At 31.4% G+C, this 10,763-nt stretch overlaps 1 long non-coding RNA gene across 1 annotated transcript; it reads right to left on the bottom strand.

Annotated features, from left to right (window-relative positions):
- Window positions 1–7,082: 7,082 nt before the first annotated feature.
- LOC145800081 (uncharacterized) lies at window positions 7,083–9,511 on the bottom strand. The gene is made up of 3 exons (XR_014341405.1): window positions 8,990–9,511; window positions 8,846–8,878; window positions 7,083–7,405 (listed from the first exon to the last, which is right to left on the bottom strand). It is a non-coding gene; the product is annotated as an uncharacterized LOC145800081 (long non-coding RNA).
- Between the last annotated feature and the right edge of the window lie 1,252 nt (window positions 9,512–10,763).

A 10,763-nucleotide genomic window follows, 5' to 3' on the forward strand; every position in this document is an offset into this window, starting at 1 on the left:
AAATTGAATACTCAAAGTATAAATTACATACCTTAGACCCACGGGGGTGCCTCTCTTTTATAATATACTCAATCCAAGTCCCACTAGAAGTATGACTTTTATGAACTCTAGTTCACTGCTTACTCTGGACTCTTTTAAGTGATAGAGATAAACTCCCTAAGAGTTTAATCCTTATCTTGATTCAATCCCCTTTGCCTTAGGATTCTCGCCCCTTATCTCGGGCTCCGACATCTTCGGAGATGACCTCGGCTTCTCCGATATTACCTCGGCTTAACTACCAGGGCACGTGGCACCTCGGCTGACACGTCGGCGTCACCATGCCACGTGTTGGTATCCTGAAAATACATCCCCACACATACATACACACTAGAGTGAGTATCGTGCTTCACACGAATAGTTCATGCCCATGATAAAATCAAAGTTACTTGATAAAGTTATAAAATTTTAAAATACCTGTAATTTTTTCGCCCGCTCCCTTGTCCGGTAAGTTCCAGTCAGGGCCTAGCTGACAGAATCCTTCTACTTCAAGATAAGAGAGACAGTAATGAAATATTATGATGATAACAATAAAATTATTTAAAAATATAATTAATAAATACATGTGTAAATAGAAGTAAAATGTATTCACTATATTTAATGATGATGATTAAAAATGTCAATGCGATGTTGTCCGGGAAATTTGTACGCAAAAGGCATAACGCGCATGTAAATTTTGAAGTAACCTACTCTACTTCAGGCATATTACACCGGCATGTGTACATTAATGCTATAAGTATCAACAAAGAGTTCACCATTGACATATCCTATGCAAACCGGTGGAAAACAATTCAAACCAAAGGAAAATAGATATAAATCATAACCATTGCAGGTGACTTTGAGAAAATGTGAGTTCTTAAACAAAAATCAAGAAATACAGACCATGACTCTAAGATCAAATCAAACAAACAAACACCTCAATAGTGGGTGATTGTGATTTGCTTATTTGATAATACACAAAGTAATGATATAATATGTGAGGGGGGGGGGATTTACGCCAAGTTAATGGGCCGAGCTAGTTTGGACTTCGGCCGAATAGCAATCGTTTGACCGAGGTGTAATAGCTCGGTACAGTTTGGGCTGAGGTACTGGGTTACGCGGCTTAGCTAGCCCGAGTTCCGGAGAGTTGGACCAGGCTAGTTATTCGGCACAGATCACGAGCTGAGTTAAGCAAACGACGGTGCCTCCAACCGGGCTAGATGCACCAGCTGTACGCCAAGGCCGTGCAAGGTCTACACGGACGAATGAGCGTGGACAAAGAACTAGGCCAGATGCCTCAGATCTTGCCCGATCGAAAGTAATGCGGTTCCAAAGAGCTCACCGTAGCGCGGAGATGAATGTAGCTTAGTAGGAATTTGTTATGTGGCCCAATCCAAGTACAGGAAGGAGATTCGACCTTCCATACGCGTCAACACCATTAGTGTTTGGCAGCATTATTGTCTACACATGGAGGGAGACAAGAGGGCAGTACACCCACGTGTCCAGGTACAGACAAGTAGGGTGGTGCGCACAAAAATTATATAAACGGCGCGGTGCCTCCATGCACAGGTTTGAAATTTCTTACACTCTGAGCTACTTGCCTTTTGTCTTCTCTTTCTGGTGAGTAAGTGTATGGATCAACTAACTGAAAAAGATATGTTTGAAATAACATTTGATTCGGTAGAAAATTGAGAAAGTTTATATAATATGTATGCAAAGGTGAAAGGTTTTAGTATTTGAAGAGATCAGTTTTATAGGGACAAGAATAATATGATTATATCGAGGAGATGGATTTACTCAAAAGAAGGACATCGACAATACATACAATTTACTGAGATAATGATTACCGTTCACACACAATACTAACTATTCATTATGATTTTACTTACCATATTCATAACAATATAATGGTTTTTCATGAACAAACTATTGTTATGATGGTATTGTCATGACCAAAATTGAGTAGTAAGTGAAATGTAATAAAATAGTAAATGGAAGCTCATCAAGTAGTAAGTCAAGTCTAATCAAGTAGTAAATGAAAGCTTATTGAATAATAAATCGTGTATAGTGAAGTAATAAGTGGAAGCTCATTGAGTACTAAGGGGTTGCTTGGGATGACCTAAATAAGTACACTTTTTGTCTTTTTACAAAAAAATGTACAGAAAAATAGAGATGTGATATGATGAAAAAAAGATAAAAAGATAAAAAGATGAATTATTTGAGGTATGCCAAACTTGGCCTAAATGAAACCAAAATTGAGTAGTTAGAAAAGTGTAATGAAATAGTAAGTGGAAGTTCATTGAGTAATAACTGGTGTTTGATTAAATAGTAAGTGGAGTATGATTGAGTAGTAAGTAAAGTTTGTATAAAGCCAATTTGTAGCGAGATTACACATTTTGTGATATGATGCATATTTTCTAAACAAAATACTTTCTAATTTTACTTACCATTCATTGTAACACTACTTATCACTTAATATTTTTATCATTTTTACTTTTTTGTATATTTATCACTCATTCTAAATATATTTATAATTTGTTTTCAATCTACTTATCACTCATTCTCCTTATAAATCGTTTTGATCTTAATTACCATTCAATAATATGTGGAATATGATTGAATAATAAGTAGAATTTCATTGAACACTTCTCATCATTTATAAATACAATACTTACTATTCATTTTGATTCTACTTACCATTTATTATGATTATACTTATCACTTATTATTTTATTATATATATATACTAGTGTATGCCCGTGCCTAAAGACACGTGTGTCAATAATGTTTTGTTTGAATAATTTTTATTTATCACTCTCTCTTAAGCTAGGAACATTGAGAATCAAGTATACCTAAAATTCTATTTTCCCATGACAGACAAAAAATGAATAGATAACATACATTTGAGCAAAAGGATCCCCTTTATTATAGACACAACTTCAAAATAAGAGGAACAATAAAATGGTGTTCTCCCTTTCGAGCACACCATGCCAATACGAAAATAGTATTCTTGATCAAAATCTAAATAACAAACACCTCCAAATGTCTACCTCTCAAACCAAACCAAATCTATATAAATTTACACAACGTCAATCTGCCTCTAAATAATCTTTAACTTAATACAACGTCAATCATTTTCAAAGTTTGTCAACGATAAAACCAAAAATAGTGTAAATTCTGCCATCAAGATTGTTGCTCACTCGAGATTGCCCCTCTTTCAACACTCATCAATCAAAGAAGTACACGTTTAGTTTACACAACAATAAATACAAAATCATTAGAGAGATAAGAAAAACTTAAGCTCAAAAAAATGTAGACCTGTAAAAAATGAGTCAATATTACCATTCACTTCTAGTCTTCAATTCAAAAGGCCAATATAAGTCAATATTACCTATGAAATACAGAAAAAAAACCAATATGATAATTAAAAGAGACTATCTAATTCAAAACAAACACATGCACTGTCACACTAATGAAAGATTTTTTATAGACCACCCAATTCAAACTAAACACAAACATTGTTGCAAAATAATAATTGGTTACCCAATGCAAACACTACGAACAAACACAACACATTGTCAACACAGATACAAATTAATGATTGATAAAAACATTAATTTACAAAAAGCAATCAATCTTTTCTTTGGGTTTTATTTTTTTCAACTCTTTCTTTTTGGAACTTCCTTTAATTGATCATATAAAGTTATGGGGAAAATTTAAGAAAGAAGTGTTCTGAAGAAAGAATTTAATAAAATAAAATTCAAAAAGCAAACTCTTCACATGGTAATTCAACAACAAATTCTAACTAACTTAATTCCTCCATCATTTACAAATCAATATAGCCTAAAAAACCCCATTTATTTTGTCCAAAAACCCAAAGCCATTAATTATATCAATTTAGTCCTATCAGTTTTGTGTATGTAACCCTCCATCACCTTCTTCAATCTTCACCTAGACCGATTCAGATTCATTTTGCTTCCAACCTTAAATTAATTTTGAATATTTGTTAGCAATACATGACCATAAGCAAAATATCAAACCAACTCCTTTGGATCTATTTGGTTAGCTCATGGGTGGCAACAAACAAAATTTAGATTGAAATTAAATAAACTATAAGACTAAACTGATATAATAAAATTCAATAGATAAAACAACAAATCAACAACATACAGTAAAGGGACAATTGTTTACAGGGTCTTAAAAAAGTAATAGGCAATGCAGAAACTATATATATATATTTTATCACAGCTTACCAATCCCCACTCCCAACTAAAGGGGAAAAAAAATAGAAAAACACAAAAAGCCCAATAAATATAGGAAAATCCATATCAGTATTTAAAGAGTATTTAGCAAACTCAGAAGTATTTATAGATCCGTATACATTTATGAGTATTTAGCAAACAATAGCAAAACTCATAATATAGAAAAACCCATTTTATAAACAAAAAATTAGTACCCATTTCAAAAATTAACACCCATTTCTCATTAAAGAATCAAACATTTCATTAACTCTGTGTGTGTGTGTGTTGAGTCAGTACCTTTGAGACCCAAAAATAGTACGAAGTGTCTGGTTCATCCTCCTCAATCACAGCATATAAAAAAGAAAAAAGAAAAAAAAAAGTCACTAAGATTACTTGCCTCCAATTCTTAACTAATGTCTGATTCTCTGCCCTTTCATGAACTTTCTCAATAAGTCATCCTCTTTCTCCGAGGCCAAACACTATTCTTCTCTCATTGAACCAGTTTCTGCTCATCATCTTCCAAAACAACTTGGCATGCAGAACCGGAATTAGAGGTTAGCGATATTTAGATGATTGTTTAAACACCTCTTGGCATAATGTTGTTTTAAATTGGGGTTATGTTCCTGACAGAAAATTGACTATATGGTCAAGAATTATGTGAAAATATTGAATTTGGTTTATAAACATGTCTATTCTAAGCAAAAGGAGCTTATTCTAGCTTGAATGAAACAGAACTTTGATATTTGTTCATAACTATGTGATCTCAAAAGTACTGTACACATACCTTATTTGTTTGTTAGAAATCAAAATCTAATTATGGAAATGGCTGTGAAATTATGTTATTTATTTTTGAGTTGAATAGAAAGGTCTGGAACCATTATTCTAATATTGCTTTCTTAGTTGGAGAAAATTGTGGCCAAAATTGCCCATTGATGTTACAGGGCGTCTGGGTTATTATTAGACCAAAATGGGAGCAATCCCTCTAGATGTATTTTTATTCTTTATTTTTTATAGCAACACTCTGAGCTTTTCTGGATTCTGATTTCATTCTTGTTTTGAGAGGGAATTGGAGTTTAACATATCCCTCAATACTTTTCTGTCTCTCAAGGCATTTGTGTCCCTCTCAAATGTAACAAATCCCATACTGCCAAGTATTTGTAAGTGTATTCCTATTATAAAAAGTGGTTGTTATTCCTATTATGTATTCCTAAAATGAATGCATACCTTACACTTCCATGTATTATTTTTGTGTGTTCCTGTTATGTTGATGCAGAATCTATAATGTCTATAATGGCCATAAGTTATGGCAGTTTGTGTGTTCCTGTGTTCCTGAAGGCACTGACAACAATTTTTTTGATATCATGTGCTACGAAACTCAGTGGTAATAAATCAATTCAAAATGATAATATTACTCCGATTTAAAACTTCACCTATAAGAAACTGAAATTGTATCTACACATTGAATTAGCGAAAGCATTTATAAATTTCAAATATCAAATTTTAAAATTAAAGTCCAAAAAATGAATTATATATTTCAATGTAACATAAGCAAAGAATCTAGAAATATTAAAAGTCGAAATAGCAAATTTTAGATTTTTATCCACGTCAAAATAACACATATACACTATAGCAAGTTAGAATGGGATAACCTTCAATAAAAAAACATTATTGAATTAGTATCATAACTGGTAACGTTTTTGCATTATCAAATTTCAATGCCTTCAAATAAAGGTCAATGAACATTTTGGTACAAAACAATCATCCTAGCTAACCCAAAAAAAAAAAAAAAAAAAAAAAAAAAAAAAAAAAAAAAAAAAATTAATCATTTTGTTTAGAATGAGAGAGCCAACCAACCACACACATGTAGAAGCAACGTAACCCAACGTTTCTAATACGGATCAGTCAGCTGCAATAAAATCAATCGTTTAAATTCGCTTTAAAAAACCAATAGCTATGAAAAATTACATCAAAATACATATGAGAAATCGGAAGAAATTGTAATGAAGAATAATTACATCAAAAGAAACTGTAACATGAAAAATCGTATCAAAATACATATGAGAAATACAAAAATCAATAACTATGAAATAAGAAGAATTAAACATAACTATTATGGTCAACTGAATTATGTCATTCAATGGTGAAGTGAGAATAGACATATGTATGCATTACTAAAGTAAACAAATGAATAGAAAAGCAAATAAATCATACAGACTTCCAAATAGAATTAAACTCAAATTTTGTAAGGGGAGCGAATAATTAAACTCAAATTTTATTAAGACTAAGAGTCTTGTTATATGGAAGAAGAATTTTTGAAAGCTGTAAAACCAAACAAAATTAAATTTTAAAACAATTAAAGCTTACCTTGTGCGAAGATCCTTTTTTGGATGATCATGCTCCTTTGAGTTTCTATCCCTGTGATAATGCATATCTCATTTTCTAGTTGAAGCATTATGTATAACAATTAGTAGGCAACACAAAAAGAATCAAACTTGAAATCAATGTTAATGGACAAAATAAACTGTGGCAAAGAAAACTGTGTGAACTGAATAATTGTTTGCAACACACAATTAGTGAAGTGAACTGAATAGTACATTCACATGAATAGTACATTTGTTTGCACAATTAGTGAAGTGAACTGAATAGTACTATTAAACCTAAGGTTCATTAAATAAAATTAACTGTACTATTTTTTTAAACAAAGATCACAACCAAATACTTATAAAAGATACTTACCACAACTGAAAAATGAAAGAGAGAATGAAACTGAATGAAACAAAACAGTTAGAAAGAGAATGAGAAAAACATAATTAATTCTCCAAATGATATAAATAGAATAGTTACATAGGGGAACTAAATTAAACAAAATAAAGATAGGTTTCCGAAAATCAGTACATGAAAATTGATTTTAGAAACTCATTTAGAAACCCATTATAATAATTGCGTTGGTTCATTTATCATTTTCATATTTTTGAAATCAAAACCATTTAGAAACACATTTAAATCTAACCCATTTTAAAAAATCATTACATGAAGATAGGTTTCTAAAATCTAAACCATTTCAAAAAATCATTACATGAAATTCACGGCTTTTCCTCACCTCATACCCAACACCACCTTTGCCTCAAACCAATTAATTGACCTGCCTACTAAAAAAAAGAAAAGAAAAAGGGATTAGTTGGTTTGTATGCTTTGTAGGTGATTGATAACATGCTAGTTATTAAGTGAGGATAGAGAAAAGTGCAAAAATAAAACTGTATTATAAACACGCCTAATAACACTTAAGAATATAAAACTTTATTGATAGTTTGTAGTGAACACCAGCAAACACGCCTACTGATATGAAGATTTCAACCAAATTGCCACTCACACCTTGAAACACATCACAAATCAGTAGAAAACACCAGCACCCAGAAACAGCCAACACCAGCAAACACGATAGAGATTGGCGACAGAGAACAGAAATCTAATAGACAGTGGGGCTTATCTAAATACAGAGAAAGCAATTTTGGTAGGAAACCATAAATTATATACACACAAAAAAAAAAACATGAAATTGCTTTATGTGTGGTTTGTAGTGATTACACTTCTCAAAGTAGTTTGTAGTGATTACACTTTTCAAACATTTATTATAATGCAATGTAATAAATAATAACAACTCTCAAAGTGGTACCTTCCATTCACATAATTAAAAGGACTAAACAAATTAAATATGTGTTATATGAACCCAATTTAAATTGATTCTAAATTATGGCTTTTGAATCAAATTTCCACCCATAACTAAACATGCCCCAAATATATGCAAAACTAAACCCAATAAGTTTTACCTCAAGTCTTGATTTTAATATCAAATCTCAACACTGTTCAATTTGTAAATTTTCAGAAAATAATTATTCATGCATAAAAACTTCATAAAATTTTCGTAAGTAAGGTCTTCAACTCAAGAGACACAAATTTCACCCTGAACATATGTGACAAAAAAAGAACTATTTTTTTTTTCAATTATCATAAACCCATTTACAAATAATCTTTTAATATAAAGCAAATATCACTAATCACGTAGTGCAACAACTATTCAATTAAATTATGTAATGATTATTAAAAAAAATTCGAGTCATTACACTTTTTCTTCTTCTTCTTCTTCTTTATAATTTTCTGGCACTTCTAACCTCTAAACCCACAAAACCAAATCTTTATGAACCCCTATTGAACTTTCAAGCTTGGTATGGTGTCTTCTTTTTACTTCTATAAGTTATTTGGTTGTAGCTCAACGCAGGGGTTTTGGGGGACAAATTTGAGGGCACTGATTCTACTCTTTTTTTGAGGGCACAAATTTATGGGATAGTTTGTTATGTTTCCTCTTCTTTTTTTTTTTGGTTTCTGAACCTTTTTAGGGGATTCCATTTGATTACGATCTGTAATGAACAAAACTTCAATAAACATCAAACCCAATATCAAACCCAAATCAGAATCTTCATAACTTTAATAAACATCAAACCCAAAACATGAAATTATTTAATAAACAAAACTTTAATTACGATCTGTAATGAAGGAGAAGAAGAGAGAGAGAAGGGTACAAAATATCAAACCCAAATCAGAATCTTCATAAGTTGATGCAGAATCTCTAATGAAGGATTCCATTATCTTCAAAATATCAAACCCAATTATTTAATAAACAAAACTTTATACAGGGGCCATTATAGACATAACAGGAACATACTGTCAAAACATACTGTTTATGATGCAGAATCTTCATAAACAGGGGCCTTCTTGTCGGGAATGGCGGGGTAGGGCGTCGGCGTCGGCGTCGGCGGGGCGGGACGACGATGCCCTCCTCTTTCTGAATCGAAGACAGGAGTGGGTAGGTGGAGATGAAGGGAGGAAGAAGGAGGGTTCGAGTTTGGGTTCGACGATGCAAAACAAAGGCCTAAAATGGGGAAGGGGGATGAAGGAGCGGGAGATGAAGGGTGGAAGACAGGAATAGAGGGTTCGAGTTTGGGTCTCCGGCGAGGGAGAGGAGAGGTGGTCGGTGGGGAGGCAGAGAGAGATGTATCTGTGAAAGAGATTCAAGAACAGAGAGGGAGAGGGAGAGAGATAGAAAGGGAAGGTGGGGAGGCAGACATGGGTAGGTGGAGAGAAGTGTTGGGCGGGAGATATTTTGATCTGAGCCATTGATATAAATTTGAAATTAATCTCAACCATTCAATCAAAATGTATCTCACATACATTTTTATACATTTTCAAAAACTCTCTTCCCTTATTATATAGATATATATATATATATATATTGTATATTTACTATAAAAAGAACAGTGATGAGAACATTTGTGGTACTAATTTGTTAGTCAATATGATTATTTAGTATGACAAAACTTACAATAATTCTAATAATAGTTAGCATTTAGTTTCATCTAATTAATTTTATTGTACTCTTACAAATGTGCAGTGGGGTGCTGAGAGACAATACTTCCTAACGGATATGTAGAGTAACCTATCTACATATCTATTTTTTGCATGAAAAAAAAAAAATTGAATAGCAATTAAAATCATGTTTAGTGGACAAATGGTTGATTTCGTTCAATAAAACAAAAATGAATGGCAAGTAAAAATATTTATAGAACTAAATGATTCATAAGTCATGGATATAAGATTTATTAATATACCCCTTGATTTAATTATTATGGCTAGACAATTAACTTAAATTGTTTGATTTGATTAAAATAATAAAATAATTATTTTGAAGTTAATTTGGAAGAAGGTGTTATATAATTGAAAGGGCAATGGTTGATTTTTTCAATTAATTAAATGCATTTCATATCAACAGGATTAATTTAATTAGTCAAAACTCTTACATTTCAATAGAAGATCAGTAATTCAAATCTCTCTCTTATTTTTTGTGTATTAGTTTAATTTTGTACTTAATTTTTATTATTATGATTGTAATTTATTAGTTCATTATAATATCTTATATAAATTAAATTTAAAATTAATTAATTAATTACCACCATTTTTGTAGTGACCCATAATTTTTTTTTAAAAATAATTAGTGCATAATTTAATTAGGCAAATTTTCGAATTTGAGTGCTATGTAAATTCTGTGCGAAAATAGTTCTGTTTTGTATTTTTAAAAAATAGTTACCAATCTCAGAAAATTATGAAAATTTTAAATGTTGTTCCTATATGAGACTAGCACGTTGGATAAAAATTTTAGAATTAAATGATGACTATTTATTTTATGAAAATTCACGGATTGATTGGTGTTCAGTTTAATTTATAGCAGAATTTTGTTATTTAATTTTTAATGTTTAGATCAATATTTGGATAGATTTGTTGGGTCTAATTTGATATGTAATTGGGTGATGTTTGGCTTATGAGTGGGAATTTAAATTCAAGATCCATGACTTAGATTTAATTTAAATTGAGTTTGTTTAATGACTCATGTTTAACTATTTATACCTTTTTAATTATGTGATTGGTAGTAACCATATTGGGAGTTGCTATTATTTA

This window comes from Camellia sinensis, chromosome 9 (assembly GCF_055761805.1).
Source record: "Camellia sinensis isolate YWXY chromosome 9, ASM5576180v1, whole genome shotgun sequence".
Lineage (NCBI taxonomy): Eukaryota > Viridiplantae > Streptophyta > Magnoliopsida > Ericales > Theaceae > Camellia > Camellia sinensis.